Genomic DNA, 27838 nt, shown 5'->3' with positions numbered 1-27838 from the left:
GCTCGCGCTTGTAGCCTTTCCTGCGGTACATCATAAGGTGAAACAGTACAATTTCCACTGCTCAGCCCCTAAATGAGGTCATCAAGCCAACAAGTTTTAGCAGTTCTAAAAAACAATTTCCCTCATCTTAATTAGCTCATCCACTTCGCTCCCTGGTCCATCGTGTTTGATGAACTATCGGCTGACGAAGCCTACGACCTCTGGCTCGACATGATATCAGCAATTAAGCACGAATGAGTTCACCTTAAGGACCAACAGGAGGCGCGGCAACCTCCCATGTATGACTAAGGCATTGCAGCCCTTAGCAGACGTTAAACACCAGCTATTCAAAAAAGCTCAACTCAAAATCCCACTCATTTTAACCAAGCCCACCAAGCCCGTACCGAAATCAAGTGTCTCATTCGTGTCTTGCATAACGATTATTTACAGCAACTAGCACCAAAAACAACCCTCCAACCCGAACCCTTTTGTGCATATTTTCACCATCAACAATAAATGTCCCAAGCGCCGGTTTTTACACATCACGGAGCCCTATTCAAGCCTTGACGACATAGCCCAGCTCTTCTCATACTCCGTTTTCCAGGCTGCTGCATTGGTCGACCCTGCCCCACCTAACCTTTGTCCCCCAATCCACAACTTTGCCAGTCGAGGCCACACCAGCAACCACACTCTCCTCCATAGTCATTCTTTCAAGTGAAAGGTATACGAGGCCCTTGCCCGTGTGAACTACTCTCATTGCCCTGGACCAGATGGCCTCCACCCCCAGTTGCTTAAAGCCTGCGATGGCTGTATGTCCCCCGCCCTCATCCGCCTCTTCAATGACTTTCTCTCCCACAGCCCTGTTCCGAAATCCAAAGAGCCCCTTTTAACGAACTCGTGTATGAATCAAAGCACGTCCTCATTGGCGCCATTTAGGCGAGGGAGCCACTAAAGTTTTTGATTCACTGATTTATTTCATCGCCGGCATTGCTTGCCGTAATGACGGTGGAAAACAATTGGGCCGTCGATGCATCTCTCAGATCTTGTGAAATTCGCTGCCAGTGTCATCCGATGTTGGTTGTTTGATCCGATGGCTGTTTTTCTCGTAGCAGGTGCCGCTCACGATGTATGTGGCGCCTAGATTCTAGCTGCATTCCGTCTCTGAAACATGACAGAAAACAAGAAAAATTTGAATCATTAATTAAACTCACAATTTTATCTGGTCTAACAGACCCCTTCTTCAAATCCTCATCAGGCAACATTGGTGGGCTCCATTTTTAGACTTAAAAGTAGGTGGCGCAGTCTACCGCCCGTTACAAAGGGCATAGCCATTAACATCCATCCATCCATTCATCCTTGGTCAGGGTTGCCAGGTTGGGCTCTACCATAGAGTTATTACAATAAACGCTAGAGGCTCAGCTGGTGCTAGTGTCTACTGTCTACGGGACTTTCGGTTGCAAATTGAAGCAGACAGCATGCAGTTTACTTTTCCAGCCTTTCTGTGTATTCCTATTGGAAAACGTACGTGATATTTTTCTCTTCGCCAGGGGATAATAACAATCAGCGTAGTTTCTTTATTCGTAAGGGTCCTATGTAATTTTATTCCGATAATGTTTTTTTTTTATTATTATTGAGCGATGTTTAAGTTAGCAAAAATTGAGGCCCAGGTCTATGTTGTACAGCATTATGTCAATAAAAGCTATGAATGCAAGCAAAAAGAACAACAATCGTATTTATTTCAGAATAACAGCACTCGGTTACTGCTTTATTTTGATTATTCATGCAAAGTTTGTTACTAGTCCAGTAAGTGTTCTTCGTTCCATAACTCCATGCTTCGTTCTTGTCTTTTATGATGGTTTGATTTGGCATATATTAACATCCTTTTGGTGTTTTGTCAAGGTAATTTACTCTGTGGGCTTTATAGCATTGACTGTGTGATTAAATACACGCGCTATAATAGCAGTCTGCAACGTCAACACGTATTTTACATCTTTATTGGGCTATTATAGCGCAGTGTTCGACGCCTGAATTCTAAAAAAAAAAAAAAACGCTCTAACTGACGCATATTTTTGTACATCCGATTATAAAACGTTGCGAACTTTTTACAAGCATTTATTGTATTAACTCTATGGGCTGTACATAGTCAAATAGGGCCAGCTTTATTTGCAGTTGGCGGGAAAAAGTGGAAGTTGTCTATTTGGCTACTATTGGGCTATTTCTGACCCGTGCTGGGCACGCCAAAATGCCTCAAAGCACTTGGGTTTACAGGTTCGAATATGGTATGTTTATGGTAAGTTACGTAAATATTTGGCACTTCAGTCTGTTAACCCTGATAAGTATGCGACAGCAAACAAATTCATCTGCTTTTTGCGCACCATTCTTTACCCCCGAATCTTGTCCGAATGCAAACGCGTGCTGTCATTCCTCCATCTCAACCAGTGACGGCGCGATTCCTTGCGGCCCCAACAGCATGACCTGTTCTGCGCATTATTTAGGTTGTCTGCTGATTGGCGTGCACATATACATTGTGTTAAAGGGGGATTCAACCGCTATTTATTTCTACCCTTTTCCTCATAGATGATACATAGTTTTTCCGGAGATAACGAGAGAGAGAGAGAGAGAGAGAATATCTTTATTAAGACAGAGAGTTTGGTCTGAGCTTTGCGCTCTAACAGACTCCTCTGTGGTGGAGAGGGGAGGGGAGATAGAAAGACGATCGACAAAGGGTCAATGATGATGAGATGAAATGTTAAAATATATACACGCTATAGTGTCTAGTTTCAGGATGGGGAATGAGAAAAGGACGAGAAAAATAATTATAGCACTGTCAGCAAGTTAATGTCTTCGAGGAATTTAAAGAGGGCCTTTAAGGCTGCTCGATGTTTCTTAGCAGGCCAAGGTCCGAGAAGCTTTGGCAGATCAAAAGGTCTGCAGTCCAGAGCAATCGTAGAATTTTTGTAAACTTTGCGTTCATTTTCATATGCTTCACATGTGAGCAGAATGTGTCTGATGGTTTCCAGCGCACCGCATTTCTCACAGTCCGGAGTCGCGCGTTGTTTTATTTTAAAGCGAGAGTTCTTCGTGTACGCACAGTTGAGGCGAAGTCTATGTATAAGAGTTTCTAAATTTCGTGGTAGGTCGCTTGGTAGCAGTCTTGTGTAGTAACGCGTTACTAGTAACGCGTTACTGTAATTTTGTTACTTTTTTGGTAACTTGTAACTGTAACGAGTTACTTTTTAAAAATGTAACTTGTAACTGTAGTTCTATTACTTTTTCTCAGGTAACGATGAAAGTAACGACGTTACTTTTGTCGTTACTTTCCACTTTTTTATGAATAATATGTCACTGAACGAGTACAATTTAGCCATTCTTTGCGCTTTCCAAATTGTCTGTTCCGACATTTCGAGTGTCAAGTTATTTTTTGCACAGACTTGTGAATACGTTCTTTCTCGCCAGTCAAGACCCGAATAAAGCGACGTGTAGATTTGGTGGAAAAAAAATGTGGTTATCTTTAGCACGCGCTTGTACTTTGTGACCGAACGCTTGCATCTTAGTATCTTGAAGATTTATCTCTTCTGCGGTTTTTCTTTTTTCTGCGCAAACGATTCTTAATCGGGTGAATCAAACGTGAAACAACAATACGCGCGGAGGGCACTTCGAATGTTTCGTATTTTGATTTGCGCCACTAGTCCGGTGTAGTGTCAACAGTCGAGGCAAAATTTACTGCTGTTTGCGTGGGGTTTGTTTCTGGCTTGCCGGGTACAAACTGAACTATGTTTAGGGATTCTATGAACCCAGCGCAACTGTCAACGAGCCAGCAATGTGCTAGTGCTACCAAAGATATGAATGTTGATAATAACAAAGAAGAACTACCATGGCCGGCTTACAGACAGTATTTTGCTGTGGTGGAGGTGCTTACTAACATCTTGACCGCAGAAAACGGCACTATATTGCCTCAACGCCTACCCGGCAATCAAAAACCTTTTCCGGCGAAACAACACGGCAATCCCATCCAGCGCGTTAGACGAGCGCCTGTTCAACAAGGGCAGGGACGTGTTCGTTATCAAACCAGGGAAACTTTCAGACACTAATTTCGAGAAGCAACTGCGGCTAAGTTAGAATATGAAGTTTTAAAAAGCACACTTTTTAATTTTATGCAAATAAACTTGGTGAAAAGCGTTTTCTAGTTTTTTCTAATTTTTTTGTGTTATAAAAAAGTAACTGAAAAGTAACGTCGTTCCTTTTTAAAAGTAACTGTAACTGTAACGAGTTACTTTTTTGTTGCGGTAACTGTAACGGTAACTTCGCTACTTTTTTCTTTAAGTAACTGTAATTGTAACGAATTACTTTTTAGAAGTAACTTACCCAAGACTGCTTGGTAGTCGTGTTGTTAATAAAGGGTCTATGTCATAGAGAAATTTGTAGTTAGAATCCGGTGAGGAATAAAGCATCTCACGTGCACTTTTTGCGATTTGTCATGTCAGAGATGTATAATCGCCTTTCATATAAGGAACCATTCGTGTTGAGATGTGCTGGTGGGTTCTCTTGGCTGATAATTGTCAGCGCATTCGTTACCCCGTATACCGGAATGTCCTGGTATCCAGGACATTCCAGTATACGGAATGTCCTGTATACGGTCACGGTCGAATACGGTCACCAAATGTAATTTGGTGACCGTATTCGAATGCTAGGTGGGCTCGGGCCAAGGGCTCTTCGCCGCCGATCTCGAGCTTGATCTTCTTCGCTCTGCGTCCGCCGCTGCAGGGAGCGGCCAACAGGCGGTGCGAGATACGAGCCAGCACATACGTAGATTACAGCGGCTTACAAAACGTAGAATAAGCTCTGATTTCCGAATTGATTCGAAGTTCCGTCCACGTTCGAAATTATCGAAAGCACAAGGTGCGGCGTGGCGGCCGTTTGGACCACCACACGTTTAACACGCAAACGTGGTTTTACAATAAATAGATCAATAAAAAAGGTTTATTTTTAGAGCTTAATTAAAACTGGAAAACAAAAAAGAATTAAAGCGGCAGTTTTCCACTTCCTATGTCCTATATCGGCCTGCTCTTCGTCTGAATACTGGTTTGCAAACCCGCTCCCAGGTTGTGTGGAGTAAACGCCATCTATCCTCGGAAAAGTGGCGCCAATAGTTTTTGTGCAAATGCTCGAAACACGTGCCGCGCGCCACTTCTGGGAAGAACTAGAGCCACTAAATGAGCTGCGATAGAGTCTCGTCCCGCGTGACGTTGGCGTCACGCGGGACGATGTGTCAATCATCCAAGCTCTCTCGGTGCTCAAATCCCAGCGAGAATGTTAGGAATAAAGTTGTAGCGAGCTTCATCGGAGCGCGCGCGAGCAACACCGTGGGACCAGCCGATTGAACGACCGCACTGATGACTTCGCGCCTGCGTGTCCCTACATCCCTACGCCGCGTTAGGGTCTATGCTATCTACATAGATTAGGCGGGTTGTAAATACTCTGAACTTTCTCGTCGCAAGATCGTCTATTGTGGAAGTTATTGCTGACGACAAAGTGACGTTTCACAACTCTGGGAAGGAGTTATTTGAGGCCAAAATCTTCGCTTCGGAATCGAGGCGAAGATTAAACTTTGTGATATTGTGGAGCCGTGCGCGGTGTATGCGGTATTAGAGCTCATCTTCCGCCACTGTCAACAACGCCACCGGGGTCACCCACAGGCGTTATGTACAGAGACGTCGGTAATGTCCGAGAGATGAGGGGGCGAGGGGGGATGGCGAGAAAAAGCCGTGGAAAGGTAAAAAAAAAAAAAAAAGTATAACCAACACAAACACACACTCAAATAGGGGTCAGGAAGGGCCGCAGAAATTGTTCGGGAGAGAGAGAGAGAGAGTGATAGTAGTGAAGAAGGGAAATATCCTTCCCCCATATTTTTAGAGCGCAACTCTTACGCACCCGTTACGAGCTGGAGCGGCGTCGCCGTCGGCGTAACCGCGCGCACGTTACATTATGGGACGTTTTTTCACTAAATTTAGCGGGGATATTGACGTCACGTGATTTTAACACCAATTAGGCTTCCCCGCTAAATGAGAGGGGAGCAGGATAGGAGGAGGGGGGCGGAGGGGCATACCCTTCCCTCCGTACCCTCCCCTCCTCCTCCTCCTCAAGAGCTGCGCCTTAATTCGACATTACAGAAAACTGTAAACGACTGTCAATTTTTTTTTTTTTTATTATTATTATAACTTTCTGAAATGCTATAGAGTCCGGGGCGCTGGGGCGCCCCGGGCTATAGCATAAGGGCCTTACGCCCTTATGCCCTTTGCGCCCCCTTTTTGCAACGCTACTTGGGGGGGGGGGGGGGGGGGGGGATCGCCCTCCTCCCCGTTCTTCTGTTTCGACGACCCTGCTTAGAGGCGTTCCAACTGAGCGATGGCGAGGAACAGCACAGCGTGCAATTTTCGAAATCATGGTTCTAGAGATTTTGGAATTAAAACGGGGGTGCGTTCCATGAACTTACGAGCGGCCATGACAGACTTTCAATCGAGAGGCTCGTGCCAGGGCTCGTTGTGTGCAGGCGCGTTCAGTGACGTCCTTTTATTCATAACTTTTACGTCAGGGTCAGGATGATCACTTGTGAACGATAAACTTGACGGTGCGTGTTCGAGTCGACAATGAAAAGTGTGGTTGTGTACGATGAAAGCTTGGTGTCCTCGCATTCTCGAAACATCACCATATTGACAAACTGACATTGCTCTTATGTCAGTTGATGAACGCAGAATTAATCCCAGTTTGGCTAATCTTTGAAAGTCTATCATAAAATGACGTTATCTCCCGCTGATGGGGGACAACTGCCTGAATGCGAAATCCGTCCAAAGGTGGACAATGCTACTCGGCTGGTTCTGACCTAGCCACGTCAACTGCACTCTGATCAAATTCCCGAGATAAATAAAAGGGACAGCAGAGACTTTTTTTTTAATTCTCATTTATCGGGGGAAATAAGAACGATATCAAACTATTAACTTTGACGGTGTTGATTTTAGAATGCAATTACCCAAGCCTCCGCTGTGGTTTTTAGAGACCATCAAGGTCGCAGCTGATAATCTTCATCGTGACATTATACGTATACGAACCGCGTTCGTCTCCGCGTGCTTTCTCGTGCTGCCCTATCTCGGCGCCTAGGGAGTAGTAGGGACTTTTCACCCTTTCAATGAAAAACGTCACAAAGATATACGGATCTGCGGGTTTGTGAGAAAAGAAAACTTCGCTGCAATCTTTCGGCTCCTCCCCCCGCTATGTCATAACACAAAGAAAGTTGTATCTGACCAGTTTAGCGACCTTTTTATTTTTTTCTCACTGATGGAGGCCTGTCAGTCATATTTATGACCACCAACATCCGCAGACCATCGACGTTCTCAGTCATCGGGTCTCCGACGCAATCGTAAGAAAAGAACCAACCTTCACTGTGAGCCTATCCAAATTCGCTATTGACAGGCAGCTTCGTGGAGTATTTCTTGTATACCGAGATTTCGCTATCCACACACCGGCGAAACAAGCGTACATCTTCGTACCACCACCACATGCTGTGTCGGTGCTTCGAGGCACTGAAAAATAAGTTTACTGTTTTAAAATACGAAAGAAGAACAATATAACTGTAAGAGATCCGTGGAGATGGTCATGATATATAAGGTGATTGCATACACAGTGCCAAAGACGCTTATATTGGCAAGGAACGCTTCCAGAACGATGATGCTCCTTGATGATCTTAACGCGACTGTTTAGAACCACCCTCTGGAAGCTTCGAAGATCTGAATGGACCGAGATGGCGATTTCCATGGCAACGTCGACTGATTAGCCAATCGCCTTGCGAGGTTTTGGTCGTCTGTATGTGAGTGTCTGTTTCTGTCCGCCTAGCAGGTACGGAAGGCAGTGGCGCAACATTCCCAGGATCTAGTGACTTTATGCACGCCCAGAGGTGTGAACCTCGTCGACGAGGTTTACGCTTCTGTGCGTCGAGTCAAAAGCAGCGAGAAGCAACCGTTTCCCACCCATGAACTGTACCAAGGAGTACCGAGGAGGGTGATTTTATTTACACAAATACGCAAATACAACAATATTTTGCTTTCTCGTAATGGTCTTAAAATTAAGATTAGAGGCACCCCTAGTACGTACGGCCAAGCGTTTTATCACGTTTGTCTTCTAAAAAACTGTATTTTCATAAATGCCTCAAAACGCGCTAAAAACAGTCAAAACGGTCATATTTCTGATTTTTTTTTTTTTAAATCTCGAGTGCTCTAAAAGAAAAATTCAAGGGTCGTACAACCTTCATTGCGTTATCATAAGTAATCTCCAAAAGAATGAATACTATCGTGCATTCCTGAAACTCAGATTTCTGTAGCGAAATTTGCCCATTGAGTGACGAGCGGCTGAATCCCCCTTAAATCTGTATAGTTTTCCCGTGACGTCATTCTAGTCACCATGCCCCGATACTAAGCGTCCCATTAATACAGTGGAAGCTATGTTGCTTAGGTTACCACTGTCCATCGCTGCAGTAAAACAGCGTATTCAGCCAGGTCACCCTCACAAAGACGGACTTGCGAAACAGGATGTCGATGGAAACGCTGGAGAACATTTTGTATGTTAAATTCGGATTGCGGGGCAAAGAGCAGTGCCGCAAGGACTATGTTCCTACAGAGGTTTTTCTGACACGTTTTAATACCGCAGTGATCTACCCCTGCTCTGCCGTTAGTTCTGCGAACTAGTAGTGTAAATATATTTAATTGATGTGTAAAAATTAGGGCTGGGCAATTAATCGATTAACCTTCCGATTAATCGATTAAGGCTTTAATCGCGATCAAATCTTTAAACTGGTTAATAGGTTTTTTTAATCGGCACTCAAGAAAAGTCCGTTCCCAGCCAGGTGTTATGAGCAAGGTTCAATCCTCAAGCTCCCGAAGCGTCACGTGTTCGAGGATATACATTACAGTTCTGCCGAGGTCAGACGAACAAGTCGGGCCCGCAATTGATCCCCGCGCGACCGCAGAAATTTACTTGTTGAGGATCTATTACACATCCTGCCCAGGCAAGACAAACAAGCAGAAAAACAAGCTGGGAAGCTAACAACGCCATGGTTACTTGTTCCAGTATTCGGCACGTAAAAATGGACAAGGTCACGAGTATGAAAGGCAAACTCCAGCGGTGAAGTTTTTAACTCGAAGGAAGTCAACGGCATCATCTGCAAAAAGCCGTTCTTGTACAGTGGAAGCGTAAGTTCGCTTCAGTATCACCTACCAGCGAAGCACCCAAGTAGCTGCAGCAAGGACCATCCGCCAAAACGCAGACAACAACCAACGTTTTCACATCGAGGTTCCCTTCTCTGAAAAAAGAAGAAAGCATCGCCCAAGCTCTGACTTCTTGTCTTCGTGTCGTTTCCCAATGGTAGTGCAGCACTCTATGTGCGTAACGGAGTGCCTCACATAGAGATAGCAATTGATGATTTGTGCACTGAGTTGATAGACCTAGCGGCGGCCAGAGTGCAACTTAGAGAAAAATATCTCAGCGTCGTATCGGTTTATGTACGGCTTCGTGTAAAGGTAGTGGTAAACGCTATAGTAAAAGAACTCTGTAAACGCTGTCCAACGCCAGTCATTATATGTGGCGATTGGAACGCTCATCATGAATTGTGGGGAGACGCAAGAATTGATGAACGAGGACGACTACTGGCCGAAATCTTTGAGGTTGAAGAGCTCGCTATCGCAAATGACGGATCACCTACCTTTTTCAGATATCCTTCCTCTTTTAGTGTCATACATGTGACCGCACATTCGTCGGAACTTCAAGTAACGTGGCAAATAGCTCCTGACACGATGGGCAGCGACCATTTCCCAATTTTTGTTTCTATGAAAGGTTACCAGACCTCCCGACAACGAGCATTTCATGTCACAAATTGGGACACTCTTCGCTCTGGCCTTGGTGACTCAAATCTAAGTATCGTGGACACAATAATTCAAAGCAAGAAGGCAGCTACAAAAACAATTCGGCTACCAGAGAATTTCCCAGCACCCGATCTCACGTTACAAAATATCTGCGCTGCACGGCGGCGATCGCAGCTATCTCTTATGCGCACGGGAGCTGGCATATATCAAACCGAATTTAATCACATCAATGCTTTTATTCGCCGTTACGCAAAGAAGCTGAGCCAAGCGCAGTGGGCAAAGCTGTGGTCCAGCTCCGATATGCACACTCCCATTTCCAAGGTATACCGCATCATCGACAGCCTTTCCGGTAGAAGAAAACCGCGTGCACCGTACGCATCCTTGGCCCTTTCGCGTGGCACCAACACTGCCAATATTGCTGAAGAGTTCGCTGACAGGTACGCAGCAGTTCAAAGCAAGCCACCAAGCAACGTTCAGCCAGACACTTCAACATCGGCTCTGTATACGGCATTCACTGCGAAATAACTTGAGGTGGCTCTGCGAGCATGTAGGCGGAAAAGTTCCCCCGGCCCTGATGAAATCAGCAATAAGATGCTACAAAACCTTCCAACCACCCACATAAAATTTATTTTGAATTTTTTTCAATGAAATATAGATCACTAGCAAAATACCAGACATCTGGCTCACGGCATGGATAATACCAATCAAGAAACCTTCCAAACATCCAGCTCTCCTGTCCTCGTATCGTCCAGTATCTTTGCCATCGTGCCTGTGTAAACTTATGGAGAGGATGGTGCATGCCAGGCTTATGAGGTGGATCGACGCAAAGAAATTATTCCCACATTGCATGACTGGCTTTCGGCCATGACTCTGCTCAACAGACAGCATTCTTGATATTTTAAGTGACATCGAGCACAATACCAATCAAGGAAGGTCAACACTGGCAGTATTTTTTGACGTCACACAGGATTTTGATAATGTTGATCCCTCAGCAGTTCTTCGATCTCTCACAGCCATGGGAATTACTGGTCGCGTCCAAGGCTTCCTCAGCAACCTGTTGAGCCACCGAAGTCGGAAGATAAAGCTCGGGTCGTCCCTCAGCACTTCTCGTTCGTGCGCTCGCGGTTTACCACAAGGAAGCGTACTATCACCACTACTCTTCAATGTCATCATGGCTGGCCTTCCGGATGCACTGCCTAAGCTCTTTGTTCCAATCAAAATTTCGCTATACGCAGATGACATTTCCATATGGGTCTCGGGTCACAGCCATAAAAACCTTCGTGACATTGCCCAAACAGCCATTCACTGCGTCCAACAATACGTTCAAAGCGTAGGACTATACAACTGGCAGCTGAAAAGACCGCGTACATCCTATTTCCGGGTCGCCATCGCCGCGGAGCTAATTTGAAGCTGTATCTCGGAACAAAACAACTTCGTCAAGTGCGAAAGTACAAGTTTCTGGGCGTTACACTGGATGCTCGATTGACTTAGAAAGATGCTGTTGATGCTTCATTCCATTCAGCATCTATCGCAGCTAATGCCGTACGCCGAGAGGCTGGTGCATCATGGGGTAATGCCCCACGATCAATGCTTGGACTTCATTCCTCACTTGTCCTGAGTCCCATCCTGTATATGCTACCATTCGCATCTCCCTCATCAACACAGTATGAGATGCTCAAAAGGCTCCACAGGAAAGACATCCGCGCTGCTCTTGGTGTACCTCAAGCCGCTAGAAACGAGCTTATATACAGGGAAAGTCAAGCTGCACCTCTACGTCTGAAGGCTACTGAGAAACTTCTTATTCAGCTCCTTCGTCTTCTCGAAACTCCTGCGGGACGGAGACTTCTTCAGAGGCTGCACAACAGGAGCTACTCACACTTCAAATCATGCTTTCACACGCTACAATCACTAGGTTGGCGCCCATCAGTTTCTGTTGTTCCGACAGCGTTGCGGCTGGCCCCTTGGATTTAAAATGGACCCATCTGCAGAGAGATCATTCTAAATTTACACTCGAAAAGCAAAACTTCACAAGTTGTGGCCAAGGCTCTCACAGAAGACCACCTTTCTGTGACCTATCCAGACTTTCTTCGAGTGTACACAGATGGCTCAGTGAATGCATCATTACGAAGCAGTACAGCTGTTTTTGTGATCCCTGAACTGCAGTGCGAATGAAATAACAAATTTCATCGCATGGTCTCTTCAACCACAACAGAAGTTGTTGCAATCACAGAGGCACTCGTCGCACTAAGTCGTTACCATCCTAGAAACGTAGTGGTGATCACAGACTCCCGATGTGCTCTTCGACGACTTCTCACGTGTACCGAGACGACAATCAGCAGGGCCAGAATCACCCTCCAACATATGGAAGCAAACGGATTCGTGGTGCATTTTCAGTGGGTCCCGTCGCACATTGGGATCAAAGGAAATGAAGCTGCTGATTGGTTAGCCGCACAAGCTCATCATGGGACCCCATCGCTCGAACCACCTGACGACCCTCGCCAACATAGAGCAGCTGTTCGCCGACACATTGCGTCTTTGCATCTAGATACAGGTACTCACTACCCATGCATAACGAAGGGACCATCGCGCCTGGAAGCTACAACCCTGTTCCGATTACGTACAAGAAGTGCTAGGACACCCGCGTGGTTATACAAGATTGGAGTTACGCAGTCTCCGCTTTGCTCAACATGTGCCGTCCACTGCGACCAAAACCACCTGCTTCTGGAGTGCCCAAACTTTCAAACACAAAGAGATACGCTTTTCCAGCGTCTCCGGGCGATCGGCGTGGCACATGCAACTGCAGATGACCTGACTTTTCCTAGCGCGGTTCACGATCCCACCGTGAAAAGACGCAGCGCTTTCTGCTCGAGTTCTTAAAATCGACGACTCTGCTTACACGTTTGTGACCATATCTCCTTAACCGAAGATGCTCCCGATGTAATTGCGTACTTTGGAGCCCACATAAGTGTTGCTTTAGGACAATATGTGTGAATGTGAATATGTATGAGTGAGGTTGTATGTGAGCAACAAGGCCAACACATCAATGTTAGGCTAACCGCTTACTATTAAAACGTCATTCTCTCTCTCTCTCTCTCTCTTCGTGTCGGAGAATGTAGACAAACTTCTTTGTCTTCGGAGCTGGAGCAAAAATATGTATCCTCAATTGTAAATGTCCTTTGCGCCGTGTAACAGAAAGTAAAATAAGTCTTCTAAGACAAGACGAGTTGTTGCATTCTTTTTAATAGATTATTTATAAAAATTAACGCAACCAATTAATCGATAAATTAATCGATTAAAGGGTGGCGATTAATCGGGTTAAAATGTTTAATCGGCGCCCAGCCCTAGTAAAAATGTATTATGCGTCTTTTGTGTTCAAAAATAAACGTTTCAAATGGTCAGTTTTGTTTTGGCTATTTTTTAGATAATTTTCCGGATCGACATTTGGCTGTCTTTGGGCTATATCTCGTATAAACTTGGCGGGTCAGAGTACAAACACCTGGCAACCCTGTCCTTGGGCACGAAGCGTGTGATTTTATCCGAGTCCTTGCCGAACGCAGACTCTTCTCTTGTCCAATACAGGCTCAGAGTTCGTACCCCAAGGGACTCGGATAATCGTCTGCATCGCAGGGCATTCACTGCGTGCGATTGATATAATTTTGGATATCAGACGCATAAGAAAACGAGCGCCATGACGATTCACTTTTTGCAGTGCTGGGTATAATCACCACGACCTCCTCCATACTTACGACCACGTCACCCGCGAGCAGGAGGGAGGGGGGGGGGGGGGGGGGGGGGGGGGGGAACGGAAGGTGCCGCCGCTTCCCATGCACCCTCCTCGGAATTTACGGCACTCCGTGGTGGCCACCATAATAAAACTTTATACCAGTGTTGCTGCGTATGTAGGTCATCTTTAAGTTAGAGCTGATGGAGAAAATTTGGCAACGGCGCAACGCTTATGTACACTCTAAGAAAATCGGGTGTAGTCGGGTGTATCAGCAGCTCATGCACCCCTTTCCTGAAAGATGCACCCTCAGTTGCCCAGCCAGTGTATTTGTGCACCGACAATGAGCATCCTCCTCTCCCTTCAAAACCTGTAGGTGTATGAGTGCACCACCACGCTAGCCACGCGCCCCGACCAGCGTGTGCTTGGATGCCCTCTTGTGGGTCACTTTTGGGTTGGTCAGTCTCTTAGGAAGTATGGAACTGTTTTGTTCACTCGGTATTGACAGTAGAGTAGACGCTATGCTTGTTTTAGGCCAATCGGGTCTCCGGGTAGGATCACGTGACTACAGTCTCCAAGCTAGAGATAAGGCAGAGCACGGCACTTGCCTGAAGGCCAAGGCCACAGCATCCACTGCACTATTAACGTTGGGTCGAACTTTCAAGAGGATATAGGGGACAAATCCTCTAGCTGCGTTCATTGTTGGGATAACTCTAAAGATAAGCCTTCGCGAGGGCGACCACTTTTGGCCTTGAAGGAGCTGCTATTTTCGTATACTCCTCTCTTTCCTTTCTCTCCCTAAGCTGAAAGCGTGGAAGAGGCTACGCAGTCGTCGGACCGATGAACCGGAGGCTTTTTTTATGCCTTGAGTCCGCTGTCTGGGCGCGGGTAATGGCAGGAGTGTGATCATGTGGCAAAGTTTTCACGGGTGACGTAGTAGCTCTTTCCGATCCGGGAATGTCTGATTCCCGGCCTAGTTTCTTGTGTGCTGTGCTGCGACCGGCGGGGCTGCCAGAGATTTCGTCCGTGACAACGTATTCGAGTGTACCAAGGCTTCCAGTGTTTAGAAAGTCCAACGTACATCGGCAACAAGCGATTTCTTCAAAAAAAGCCCAAGGAATTCATGTGATGCGTTTAGGGTTCGGTTTAAAAAATTACTTCTGCCACATCGTGTTGAATCTTCACAGACCCATTTCTTTCCGTGTTTGTGTTTGAATGGTTCTGCAGTGCCCGTGTCAACATCTATCTCGGATTACATATTTCAAGTCCGATATTTTCATTGTAAGTGCGCTGCAACCTACTCCTTTGCAGCAATTGACCGTTCCGTTCCTGATTACGTCTAAAATTAGGCAGTGTCTATTTCCTAGCAGCCGGGAGAATAATTTTCCCAAAATTCTATCGGCAGTCGCCTGCCATTAGCTGTCTACAATCATGTGATAACTGCAGGTGTCTTTTTTATTCTCCCGGCGTTTTGTGAACACGCGTTTCATGGACACTTTTTCGTTGATACACGTTTTCTAGACATGTTTCGTCGACACTAACGTTTCACCGTCACTCGTTACACGAAATACACGCTGTAGGGACATTTCGTCGTGCGTGTGTCTCTGAGGCGCGTGCTCACCGACCCAGCCCACCCGTTCACGTCACTTCGTGGCGACAGTATGCAGCGGCTCATAAAAAAAAATGTTTACCCTACCTGTGATACTCGTATATATCACCTCGCGCATATAGCCTGGGGCGGCTCATTACAAAAAAAAAAAAAAAGAAGAGATGTTTATAGAGGAAAGCTAACCTGAGCTGTCGATGAAACGTCGTTCGATGAAGTGATTATATCGCCAATGAGTGACGACTGCCGGCACGATTTCGGGTAAATAATTCTACCGGCTGCCGAGAGAATAGACACTACCTAAGAATCACCCCGGTTTTTGTTCGCTCAGTAATCTCCTCAGTTGTGTAACAGCTTCGTTGTACATCTTCACATATCACAGATTGCTTGCACGTTTGTACTTGTTTACGGAATAGGCTGTCTAATAAACTTATAGCAGATTTGAAAACAATCCGCTGTGTCTGTTTACCTGGATTTTTGCAACCACCTGGGCGCGTACATTTTTTACAAGTTTCCTTGAGGTGGGTGCACAAAGAGGTGTAATGGTAGATCATTGAATGAGGTGCATATATGTTCCATATGAGCGGGGTGGGTGTTAAAACGGTGTAACAGTAAACCCTGTTGGCGGGTGTATCTCTGTTCCCTATGAGCGGGGTGGGTGTTAAAACGGTGTAACAGTAAACCCTGTTGGCGGGTGTATCTCTGTTCCCTATGAGCGGGGTGGGTGTAAACAACGATATAATAGCAAACCCTGTTGGTGGGTGTAGAGAGGGGAATACTTGTACACCTTAAATTGGGCTGTACCTGCACACCGAAACGACAGTGAGGGTGTAAGAAAGGAGTAGTGACGCACCCCAGTATGGGGTGTATCTGTGCACTCCCGAATGCTGAAGGTGTATAAAAGTGTGCACATATGCACCCCTAAAGAGGGTGTATATATGCACCTCGTTTTGAGGTGTACTTGTACACCTTTATGGGTGTAGTACATGTGGCAGCACTTTCATCCCCTGTGCGTGTACCCACTACACCCTTTTTTTTAGAGACGCTGGAAGCTAGAGTCGGTTTGCATTCGTTGTTTCTGTTTGGTCGGAGAAAATCTGGCAACGCACGTTCAATATGGCGCCGGTATTGTTTTGGTTTGACGGGACCCGAAAAGTTCCGTGGTTTGCGAGCTCATGTACCGAAACATGACCGGAGAAGTGCCCCTGTAATGTTCCCGGAAGACGGAAAGTATCATTCGTAATCGTAGTCTGTGCTTTAAAAGCGAAGGGAGCCACATGGTCCACGAGTGCGCAACCACAAGCGAAGGTTCACGACAGCGCTGCGTTGACTTCGGCGATCTCATTCTGTTTGCTGCAACACGGCGATGCGACAAAGAGCTGAAACGTTCGTGGTGTGTGGTGCGGTGCCCTCTTGGAGATAGAAACCCACACTAACACGGAGCGCAAATTGGTTGTTGTGGGGTTGGGGTTCAATGGGTTCAGTCCCGTTGTCGTCAGCTGATCCGGTCCAGCTGCGGCGAGCGTCTTTCAAAGTAAATCTTCGTTCCGTTTCAAAAAGTGGAAGATTGCCGACGCATACCGTGAGTAAAAAGCTGCGGGCGTTTTTAACAAAATTACGTCGTTCTAATTGAACAGTAGACTCCGGATTGTTGTCCTAAATCTGCCGTGTTTATGCCTCGTGTTGCAGGACTGCGTTTGCACAGCGATGTGTTTGCACAGCGACGCGCACCGCTCGAGTAGATGATTTGGTCTTGCAAACGACCGGTTATACAGAATTTCAGAAAAAGGTAAGTCATTACCGATATTTTCCCGTAAATCTCGTGCAAGGTTGTTGCGCTCATCATGCGGTGAGAATAAATTTGGGCAAGATTTCCTACCTTTTCACAAATGCATGAACTGAGACCATTTTTTACGTGCTGTTTTTTTGTTGTTTTTTTTTTGGGGGGGGGGGAAGAGGAGTTGTTACATTTATTATAGTATAATCACTTGAGAGTTGAGAAATTGGCACTTGAGACTAGAGAAATCTGGAACTGCCCCTAGTTTCACGTTGCAGTTTCAGTAGGCATACCTCTGGTACAAACTGCTCTAAAGCAGGAAAAAGACTGGGAGGTCAGGACGGTGCGGACTCCGTGTTTCGCGCTTTTCGCAGGGCGACTGGGTAAGTGTTTTTGCGAAATATGCGGAATATGCAAACGATTTTGTTATGCCCGTCGTTTGCGTCTCCAGCAAAACGAATAAGATGACCTACAAAGGCGCAACGGCAAGGCAAGATTTACGATAACAGTGTGTTTCCATCGGTGGTCCGTGTAGTTGTATTTTACCCTGCTCTCTGCAACACCGTGTCATGACAAAGAGCTGCAACGGTCACGGGCTGTGCTGGCCTACCGGTTGACAGAAACCCGCACCGCCCGCATCGGCACCGAGGGTGACCATATTCCTCAAAGTGGAAAACATTCCAAACAGGAGGGGAGGGGGGAGAAACAATTTAATGAAATAACTGCTCTTATTTACAGATGTTGCCATACTGAGCTAAGCCCCAGGACCGAGGAAAAAGTTATACTCACAATTCAACTGCTTGCACTCATAGGGTTATAAAGAGAGTTTCGGTTTGCTTTAACCGTTCCAATTGGCACCAAGCGAGTTTATTGCGACAAAAGCGACAGAAAGCGGTCCCAGCGAGTTTATTGGGACAAAATCGAAAAGTTTATGGGGACCCAGCGACTTTATTGGGACAAAAAGACCGGACGGCAGAAGCGGACCTCAGAAACGGGACTGTACTGGCCAAAACGGGACGTCTGGTCACCCTACACCGAGTGCACTTGGGCTAAGTGGCGTCACAAGGGGAGGGGGTGGGGGGCGGACCGCCCCGGGTGCAGGGCTCAGGCGGGTGTCGCGGCGTGCCACGAGAGCGAGGGGGAAGAGTCGCGGCGGGCCACGCGAGAGTTCCTGTATATACTACCTACGGTAGCAGAGTTGCGCATTCAGCCTCGGCGGGTGGCCGTAGCGCCGGCTTCCCCGCACGCCCTGGATGCTTTGCTCCTCACGTGACTAAATTTGGCGAATAGCGGCGCCGCGCATGGAAAACAGGAGAGGAGGAAAAGGAGGCGGAAAGCAGGGGAACATACGCCGGGGCGCGAGAAACGTCGGCGGAGCGACCGTAAAGGTGGCTTTCTTACACGGCGCCGGATGCTTTGCTCCTCACGTGATGGATCTCGGCGAATAGCGGCGTGGCGGCGCGGGGAAAACAAATGCGCAACTCTGCTTACCCTCTAGGCCACGCGAGAGCGGAAAGGAGGGGGGGGGGGGGGGGGGGGTCGCGGTGGGCCACGCGAGAGCGGGGGAGGGGGGTGTCGATGCGGCTGATCCGGCTGCTCGACGGTGGGGAAGCGGCAAGTGTGACCCTTGAAGTAAATGTGAATCCTCATTCATCCAGTTATCCGGTGTCAATGTGTGGAAGATGTCCAACGTGTACTCAGGACGGGAATTACGAGTGTTTTGCCTTGCTTTTGTAACCGAAACCAGAACCGCGAGAAAACTGCCTTGCGTACTCAGGAATGATGGAAGCAATAAGTTGTCAAAAGCCCGTTTTTAGGGTGTCGAAGAAAGTGAACAAGAAAAATATATTTAAACTTTGTTGTTTGTATGCAGGAGGACTTATGTAACACAACAATACATTTTCTTAAAAAAAAAAAAAAGACGTAACACTTAGTTTGCCGTTTATGGTACCAACCTCTTCGCTGTAAAACCTACTCTGGCAACGTAAGCGGTTTAAATGTGGCCGCCACCGCGTTACTTCCACTGATCTCAATGAGTGGATCATATCCCCGCTTGTTCTCTGCAGCGGTAGTGCGGCCACCAGACTGCCATCTTGCATGGTAAATTTTTTCGTTTTGCTAGCGTTTTGCTGCAGTTTTCCAGCGTGCTATAGACACGTTTTCTACTTGTTCGTCGTGATACTTGCCGTTGAGAACACGTGAAAATTTTTACGAAAGCGCAGTGTCACAGGAAAAAAGGCACAACTCGTCGAAAGCAAGTTTCGCCTGTCTGGCGGCGTGTTCAAAGCTTTCTCGGCACGCCAAAGTGCTGTGTCTCTGTGCCTTCGCAAGCTTGATGCCGTTCAAAAATCGACGCCGTGTAAATGTGTTTTGCGAGTGCAATGATGTAGCTGTTCTCTTTGAATCGGGCGGTTCCGAACCATATTCGTACCTCCAAAAAAAGAATTATAAACAAAAAAAAAACACTTATTTCTTTCACTTTCCCCTTGTCCGTTCTGTTCATTTTGCTTTTGTCCTTCGCCACCAATCAGTTCTAACAATGTAAAGCTCTAACAATTCTGGGAACCATGGGGTTCCCTATATCCCTAACTAGGCCTAGCTTCAAGCAGGCCGTGGGAGTCGTCGTCACCAATGGTGGCGGCCTCCCGAATACAAGGAACCGAGGCCGAATTCCCCAAAGGGGCCGGTTCTCCCTTGCCCACGTAGGAGAGAATGTGCCGCCGGTGCACCCTTGAACGCGATAATGGACGCGACTGCTAGCGGCCTCTCCGAGCGCGTCCATATCTCCTAAGCTACTAAGCCGGCCCCGAAGGAGGGCGAGCCTCGATGACCGTTCGGCCTATGGCTGTAACTCAAACTTTGGTTTTTCCTCTTTTGCAAGACTTCTCCCTCTCTCTCTCTCTCGAGGACGAGCCACTGGCTCAGCAAAACTTCCTTTGATTTCCTTGCTCTTGACACTCTGACCGACTGGGCCTGGGGCTCTCGTCAGCGGAGGCCCTGGCGCTACGGGGCTCGGTTTTTCTTTGTGGGCCTCCGACTTTCCGTGAATCTGTCTATTGCGGCAGCGCGGAAACCGACCGGGTGATACTGGCAATTGAGCCAGCGCCCAGACTTATCCTGTCCCAGAGCAAAGCGTGTTGGCATTTAAGTCAATAAACACGTGGAAAGCGGACTCACTGTGTTGGTGTTGTCTTTCGTCCACCGCTGCCCAAAAAGGCAGTCAATGGACGGACCCGGCCGTAGCCACCCAAAGAGCGGACTACGGGGTGGGTATTTACCTCAATGAGGATCAGGGGGTAAAGTTAACAAATCCCACACAATGTGCAGAACATGCAGAATGTACAACAATGTATAGGACATGTACAAATGAGCAACAATGTGCAGGACATTACAATGTACAAACAGCTGAGTTATGGCACCATCTAATTGGACCACTCGAAATTACATCGGCCTCATCAAGGGACAGTGCTCCCCGTAGGAGCGGGTGACGTGGTTCCACTAGGAAGAGTGGAGATGCCCTTCCCCTCTCACCCCGTAAGTCGTCTGCTCCGCCGAATGGGCTGTACCTAACATCCGGCCGGTGTCCAAACTTGGTTTAAAATCGCATAATTTTTTTTTTTAATTTTAAGCGCAGATGCGCGAATTTTTATATGCAAGTTTTCGTGTAATGTTAGGCAACATAAAGAAAAACTAACTGGATTCAAACGCGCTGTTACCTGCGTGCAAATAAAGGAAATAAATAGGAAAACTATGTCTGAGTGGCCGGTCTCTCCGGCGCAAAGTAAATCTGATTGCTGTAGTTTTTTTTTTTTTTTTTACTATACACAATTCGTATGGTGTAGGCCTTTAGCGACAATGAGTAAAAGTCTGGAATATTACCGTATTTTCGCGATTCTAAGCATCCCCCCCCCCCCCCCCCCCCTTACACTTTCAAGCATAAACGCATCAAAAAATGTTTGCATGCGAATGTAAGCACCCCCCTCCCAACAAGAAATTTGAGATCGGAGGAGTCGCGAACGGCCGCTGGCGCTTGGTTTCAACGTCAGTTAACAGATGGCAGCACATACCGCCATTTACCACTTTCGCATCCGTGCAGGTTGCGAAAGGTAGTGCGTTGCCGTACCCTCTATCGAAGATGTTTTGTCTGTTTGGTCTCCTTGCGCATACCTTGCGCTTGTTGCAGTCGGTTGTTTAGTCTGTTAAGCCTATTCGTCCGCGTTGGCCTCGCGATCGCATTCCGTTCACTGTGTGCACGTGGTTTGCGGAAGTCGTCCATCATGAGTGCGAAGAGAACTTCATACACGATAAAGTTGAAGAGAACGGTTATTTCTTACGGGGAAGAAAACGGAAATCACGGCGATGCTGAACAGCTCCGAGTGCGGCGTTCCGCGCAAGCCGAGGCTGGGTGGAGCGGATGACGAAGGGGAACGGTTTCTCTTTGAGACGCCGCACCACTATCTGCCAGAAGCTACCGGTGGACTTCGAGGACAAGCCTGTCACCTTCCAACGTCATGTGATGAAGCTGCGTCGCGAATCTCGCTACGGACTCGGGCAGATCGGCAATGCCGATGAGACCCCTGTGTACATCGACATGCCAAGAGCGTGCCCCGTAAACGAAGTAGGCGCCCGAGAAGTAAAAGTGCGTACGACTGGCTATGAGAAGCAAAGGGTGATGACCGTAATGCTGTGCATCACAGCCGACGGTCGGAAACTTGCGCCCTACATCATCCTCAAAAGACTAGTCGCGAGAGCGACTAGTCGACCGTGGTGCAAACTGATGGCAAGCGGGCTACTCTCCAGTCTTTACTTTATTTATTTCCTTTAGAACGTTTATTCTTTCATTTTGATTATAATAAATTCATATTTCTAGTGCAAATTTCGTATTTTCGGGGTATGTTCCGAATCTAAGCACCCCCCTCTTTGAACATCGCGGGTGTGAAAAAAAAAGGGGTGCTTAGAATCGAGTAGATACGGTAAATAAAAAACGTGCTCTCCTGAGGCAATACACGCAGTAGTGGACAGTAGTACTGCCGGCTGACTTCCCTGTTACTGATGTAACGGAACAAAGATACGCTATTTGATCATTTACTGAAATAAAACAACAGGACGCTAAAGGTTGATTTTGGAGTAGCCGAAAAATATTCTCAGAACGCGAACCACTTCACAACGGCAGCCACGAGCAAAAGTTAGATGTTCGGTACAGCCCGCCGGTACAGCCCAAAGATGGAGAACGGCAACCTCCCGGCTTGTTGTCTGCTAGCAGAATCGGGCGCGTGCCCTCTCTCTCTCGTTTTACCCCGCCGAACCGCCGAACCTGCTGAACTTCCCGGATGTTTGGAAAGGGCGCTGCGGTCGAACAAATTGGCGCCGCCCTAAAAGCTTTAAATGGAATGGTCTACAATAATCGCGAGCTCATGTTCTGCACCACACACGATGCCGAAGACTTCGGGTGATGGTATGCGGTGCCTGGAATGCGTTTCCGACTGGTGTGTTTACCTCGTCCTAAAAGCTAGTCCTACGATTTCTGTCTGATGAGGTAATAAAAATGTCAAGTTGCGGGCTGCGGTCCTGGTGTGGTCTCCCAGCAGCGGAGATGTATGCGGCAGACGCCTGTTCTGCTGCAGGTCGTTCTTCAGCTTGACACTCCTTTGAAGCTTCAGCAGCTAGTGGTTGGGACCTTGCGACAACAAAAACACTAGCACTTGCTCGCATTTTTTTTTTTTTTTGCGGGACTTATAGCGTTGGTTACCAGGATCGCCACATCCAACAACCTAAAACGCCTACCTTTGTGACGTCATTTTGTTGCCACCTCGTGGCCACTGGAAGCTAACCCAGTCAAAGACGCTGCAGGCACTCTAGCTGAAGGTCTCTATGTACCCACCTTTCGTCTTTTGCACCACCATGCGACGACGGCGAAGACGGCGACGCAGATGAGGCCGGCCGCCACCCCCCCCGTGGCGATGGCTTCTGCCAATTCTGGGTTGTAGCCGAGCGAGCGACCTGGGCACGGAGACCCGATTCAGCCATATACACCTTTTCCGCGTAGTCGTCGCCATCTTGCGTGTTGCAGCGACAGCCGCGCCGTCTGGCGTCTGGCGTACGGTTGTTGTGCGCCCATTTTGGTATGCGGAGAGCAGCGTTGTTCCTAGCTCCCGCGTTGTCCCCATTGACCCCGTGCATCGTATCTTCATTGTTTTCCTTTTAGTGAGTTCTTAATTTGTTTGTTATTGAAAGTGTGAATTACTCTTGTGTTCTGGCGTGTTTATTCGCCCTCATGGCGCCCGTTGTTGCGCCAGCAGCACCGAGAGGTTCGTCGCCAGCGTCGCCGGTAATCGAAATCGGAGGCATGTTCACTTTTCCTGAGGACGTTTACCAGTGTTTACTCTTCGCGTGTTGTTGTTTGTGAAGAATGACTGCCTTCTGCGAATGACTAACGGAGGGTTTCTATGCGCGAGCGAGGGCGACCCTGGGCATAGAAGTATCATCGTTTAATCGTAGAAATACTCACAATGGGAGTTGGCGACGCGGGCCGAACGGTTTATTGTTATGGTGCACCGTCGAGGTACGATCGCTAGTACCGGGACATCTCTACTTCGTATGACGCCCAGATGCTTCGGAACTATTCAGGAGATGGGGGTGAAAGGGGGGGGGGGGGGAGGACGACGACGATTTTGCGCCCTCTTTTTGTATTGTTTCCATTAACGTACTTTAACGGGCGTCGCTACCGAGCAACACACAAAATTATAGTGCACATCCTCGTAGGAATGAACGGAATGAAAAGCAAAACATGAGTAGACAATAACAATCATTACACCCAGGGTCTTACATTTGCACCACAAGCTGCAAAATTCGTTCTGCATTTGTCTTATCGAGGCCTGTTACTGCACTTGTAGATGTCCGTTTCTATACTGCCTATTTGCTTTTTTTTTATGTGCTGATATTGCAGAGCTTCCCCGCTGATATCAGCGGGGAAGCGATGCAAAATGTATACGTTACAGCCGCATTCGCTTTGCGGCTTCTTGTGTTCGGTGCACAATTCGTCGCGCGCTATCTTCCGTTTTCGGAAATTGCTGCTGCAGCCAACGACTGCGCAGTGGCAGCCCGATGACCAAATATGCGCGGACATGATACATCGACGTATAACCCACGTTATTACAACTCACTTTGCTGTCAAGGACTTCAAAACCCATTTAACGCGCACCACTTCAGCATCTTGCCAGCTGGCTAGGCCTGCTCCCGCATACCGGAAGTGTTAGAACCGGAAGAACTATTCCCGCTGTGCGCCGAGTCGCCGAGTCGAGGCTACGCACGTTACGCGCTGGGTCGAGGTTAGACGGAAAAGGTGTATACGCAAGTCAGGCGCTCGCGGATGAGAGTGGCGTATCCATAATCCGTTTCAATCTAAATCCGAGGGTCTCACTGTTCATACATCACACAAAGGACAGTCTGCAAAAACACGAGTCACCTAAGTATCCGTGGTTTGTTTGAAGAGGAATAAAGAAACTTGAAACTTGAAACTTGAAACTTGAATGCCGCATGCCAAGTTTTCTCCTTGAACTCATTGCCACCTCGGCATTCGGAGCACGGTTCTCGCGTTGGCTCGCGTTCGAATCTGTATGCAAACTGTCTTTTGTATGATGGGTATAGGCAGTTTGACCCCGTCTTTAAAGGGAATCTACGGAGGTTCTTGAAAAGAAGGAGTTAGAAGTGAGTTCTGATGTATTTTTACCCCGAGAACCCGAATACCCAAACCATCTGCTGCGCAAGTACTGTTAAAAACACAAGAAAACTCGAAAGACTGTCGCTCTACGTGACGTCATCGACGGATTTTTTTTGGCTGCCCAAGGCTAGGGAGGCGGGGCTTCAGCCCTATTTTGAAATTGCCCTGATGGCTCTCCGGCGCGTTGCATTGAAATATAATTGCGATATATGTTATTCTAAAGGCCAAATGAATGCAATACAAGTCTCCAAATGCAGAACTGCCCCATCTTTCCTTTAAGGCACGCTGCTCATACAATCGTGTCTTGCAGACACGAGGACAATAGGGAGTTTTAGGGAACCGTTTTTGCACGTCCGATACGGTACGTAGGGCTCTCCGGTACGAACTGCGCACATCTGAGTCTCCTGTGGCAGCGCATGCGCAGTTCATACCGGACCCGCTTTCAACCAATGGCGCCTTCTCATTTGTCTGCTATACTTCCCAATGAATGGCAAAACTCTCTACATATATACGGCTATGCAGAAGACTGAACTGTATGACGCCATTTTCTTCCCGGGGAGTGTGCTTTGTCATTTGTACTGGTTGTCGTTACTTGTACAAGAAGTATCAAGGGACTTTAAAGGCCCGTTCACACTCTTGCGACCGGGTAAGACCGAGAGAGACCAGACCGGTTTTTAAGCCTCTTGCGATCTCTTAGGACCAGCTCCGCTGCATCACATCCGGTCCTAAGAAGTCGCAAGAGGCTTAAAAACCGGTCTGGTCTCTCTCGGTCTTACTCGGTCGCAAGAGTGGGAACGGCGCTTGAAGGCTCGTTCACACTCTTGCTACCGAGTACGACCGAGAGAGACAAGACCGGTTTTTAATCCTCTTGCGACTTCTTAGGACCGGATGTGATGCAGCGGAGCTGGTCCTAAGAGATCGCAAGAAACGACACGACTTCGGCATTTTGTTTTAACAGATCACGCGCTAAATGATTTGCTGTTGGGACAATAGGTTTATACGTAATATGCTTATTGTTTAAACGCGCTAGTTAATAAACGAGCATGTAAACGTACTAGTTTTTTTTTTTTTTTTTGCAAACGTGAGACCGGAATACTTACAGCTAACGGAGCCACCGTGGAACACGCAGTTTACATGTTTGAAGCCGTTTTGTCCGAAACAGCTTTGCAAGCGTTCCTCCGGGGTCATTTCTGCCCTCCGAGACCGCTCAAGAGCGATACCGCACGGCTCATCGGCATCGGAGAGTGCCGTTGAACCTCCCAAGGTCAGAGTGATCCAGGCGGCTTCGACGAGCAGATACCATCCTCGATGGTCCATGGCCTGCGGACAACACGTGATTGGATGCTAACCCTATCATTTAAGCCAACGTCACAATGCCCGTTTATCATACTAAATAGTAAATAGTGCCACTAAATAAGCAACGCTTTAGAGTAATGACACTTACCCATCTTGTGGCTTAATATCACGGTTGCCAGTTATCTCATGCTTTATCTGAAATCTCAGGAAGCGCTTTTCCGTTGTCCACAAATGTTTAAACCGTTCGCGATAGAGCACAGCATTATTGCATGAGCTTTCTAACACAGAATCTAATGCCGAAGAATTTGAATCATGATGATCGGCAGTAACGTCTTCTCTGCACAAGCACCAAAATGGCGGTGCCCACAACAACAACATTGGGGAACAGAGTGCCGATACTCTAAGCGTAGCTCATATAGTGACTCTAACACAAAAGACACGGTGTTAGCGCCAGTCGTGATGATAAAAGTATGTACGGACACGCCCCAAGCATGATCGATCCTTAGTTTCGTACAAATGTGTGCTCCGAACAGGTCTGCAGACAGTTGGCTGTCTTTTGTACGATGTATTTGCAGTGTGACCACGGCCTATACAGGCCAACGCGCTGTTTACGAGCACGCTCGCGTCTACCGACACCAGGTGTGGGCATCGCGCTTGCGCAGAAACCAGATTCGCCCGAGGTAAGCATCTGCGCATGCGCACTGACGACAGCAGCGCACACCACAGTTACGTGACGTCAGAGGGTTGAGTTGGTCTGCGCCGCTCCAAAACAGCGAGCGCATCTATTAGCGCCGAGAAGTTCGCGTGGCGCCCCCTTACGGCAAACCGGGGTGACGTCACGGCGAGGAGAGAATTTTTCCCCGACTCGGCCCGCTCGCCCTGTGGAGGTTGTGACGACACTAGGTGTCGGCGCGCTCGTTTCTATTTAATTATTTTTTGGCGTGTTTTTCGTAGGAAGTGTAAATTTTTATATGTGCCTTTATTGAGGTATGGCCTGTAGCTACAGGCTAAACTTCAACCAACATTTTAAGCGTGGTTGAAAGGGCAAGCAACTGATGAATCGCAGCTGGTATATGAAAATAAAGAAATACGGCCACAATTGCAGGAGCATCACTATAGATTTACATCTCGCACAATAAATGCTGCTGATGTCCTGAATGAATTGGCAGGTTAAGTATACTATTTTTTTGTATCTCTGTTTTTAAACAAGATCGCCGAAGCAGAAAAGCTGCCTGCTGCTCGAGGAACATGCTAAACACAGTCTGGGCCATGGGGAGAGAATCACACGTAAGACAGCCCAAGTGCAGGGGCAAAGTAAAAAAAAAAAAACAAGGAACATTTATTATATATATTGCTCGCATTTGACCTTTGCTGGATTCGGATAGTATTTCAATGAACTACACGGGTGGTATCTGTGGACTTGTTTATATCAACCCCCAAGTAATGTATAACAAACGTAAGCGAAGGTGTCTAGCTCGTTTTTTATCCCTTAAGCCCTAAAATTGAAATTTTACTTAAATCGAATTGTCCTGAAACTAAAATACCAGACGCTTTTCTCACGCAGACTGTCGCCCTTCACATTTTCCACATTTTCTGCTACTAGTGCTGCATCTACCACTGGACAGACGTTCGAATGCTTGCTTTTAATCCTGTTTTCATCTCTTGTCAGAGAGTCCAGCTGTAGGGAGTTTGGAGGCTGAGGAAGCTTTTGGGGACCTGCAGCAGTGTCTCTTTTGATTAGAAATGACAATTCAGACTAAACGGTCTATTTTCCGAATACCCAAGGCTGGAATAAAAATGCCAGGAAAAAGAATAAACATTCCAAATTACG

At 47.3% G+C, this 27838-nt stretch overlaps 1 long non-coding RNA gene across 1 annotated transcript; it reads right to left on the bottom strand.

Moving 5' to 3' along the window:
• Positions 1-933: 933 nt before the first annotated feature.
• On the bottom strand, positions 934-26025 carry LOC115312576. The gene is made up of 3 exons (XR_005714814.3): positions 25812-26025; positions 22873-22991; positions 934-1140 (listed from the first exon to the last, which is right to left on the bottom strand). It is a non-coding gene; the product is annotated as an uncharacterized LOC115312576 (long non-coding RNA).
• Positions 26026-27838: the final 1813 nt, after the last annotated feature.

Source organism: Ixodes scapularis, unplaced genomic scaffold (genome assembly GCF_016920785.2).
Source record: "Ixodes scapularis isolate PalLabHiFi unplaced genomic scaffold, ASM1692078v2 PGA_scaffold12__126_contigs__length_90152505, whole genome shotgun sequence".
In the NCBI taxonomy this organism is placed as follows: domain Eukaryota; kingdom Metazoa; phylum Arthropoda; class Arachnida; order Ixodida; family Ixodidae; genus Ixodes; species Ixodes scapularis.
Note: the sequence above shows the minus strand (reverse complement) of the source record. Positions and strands in the feature narration are given on the sequence as shown.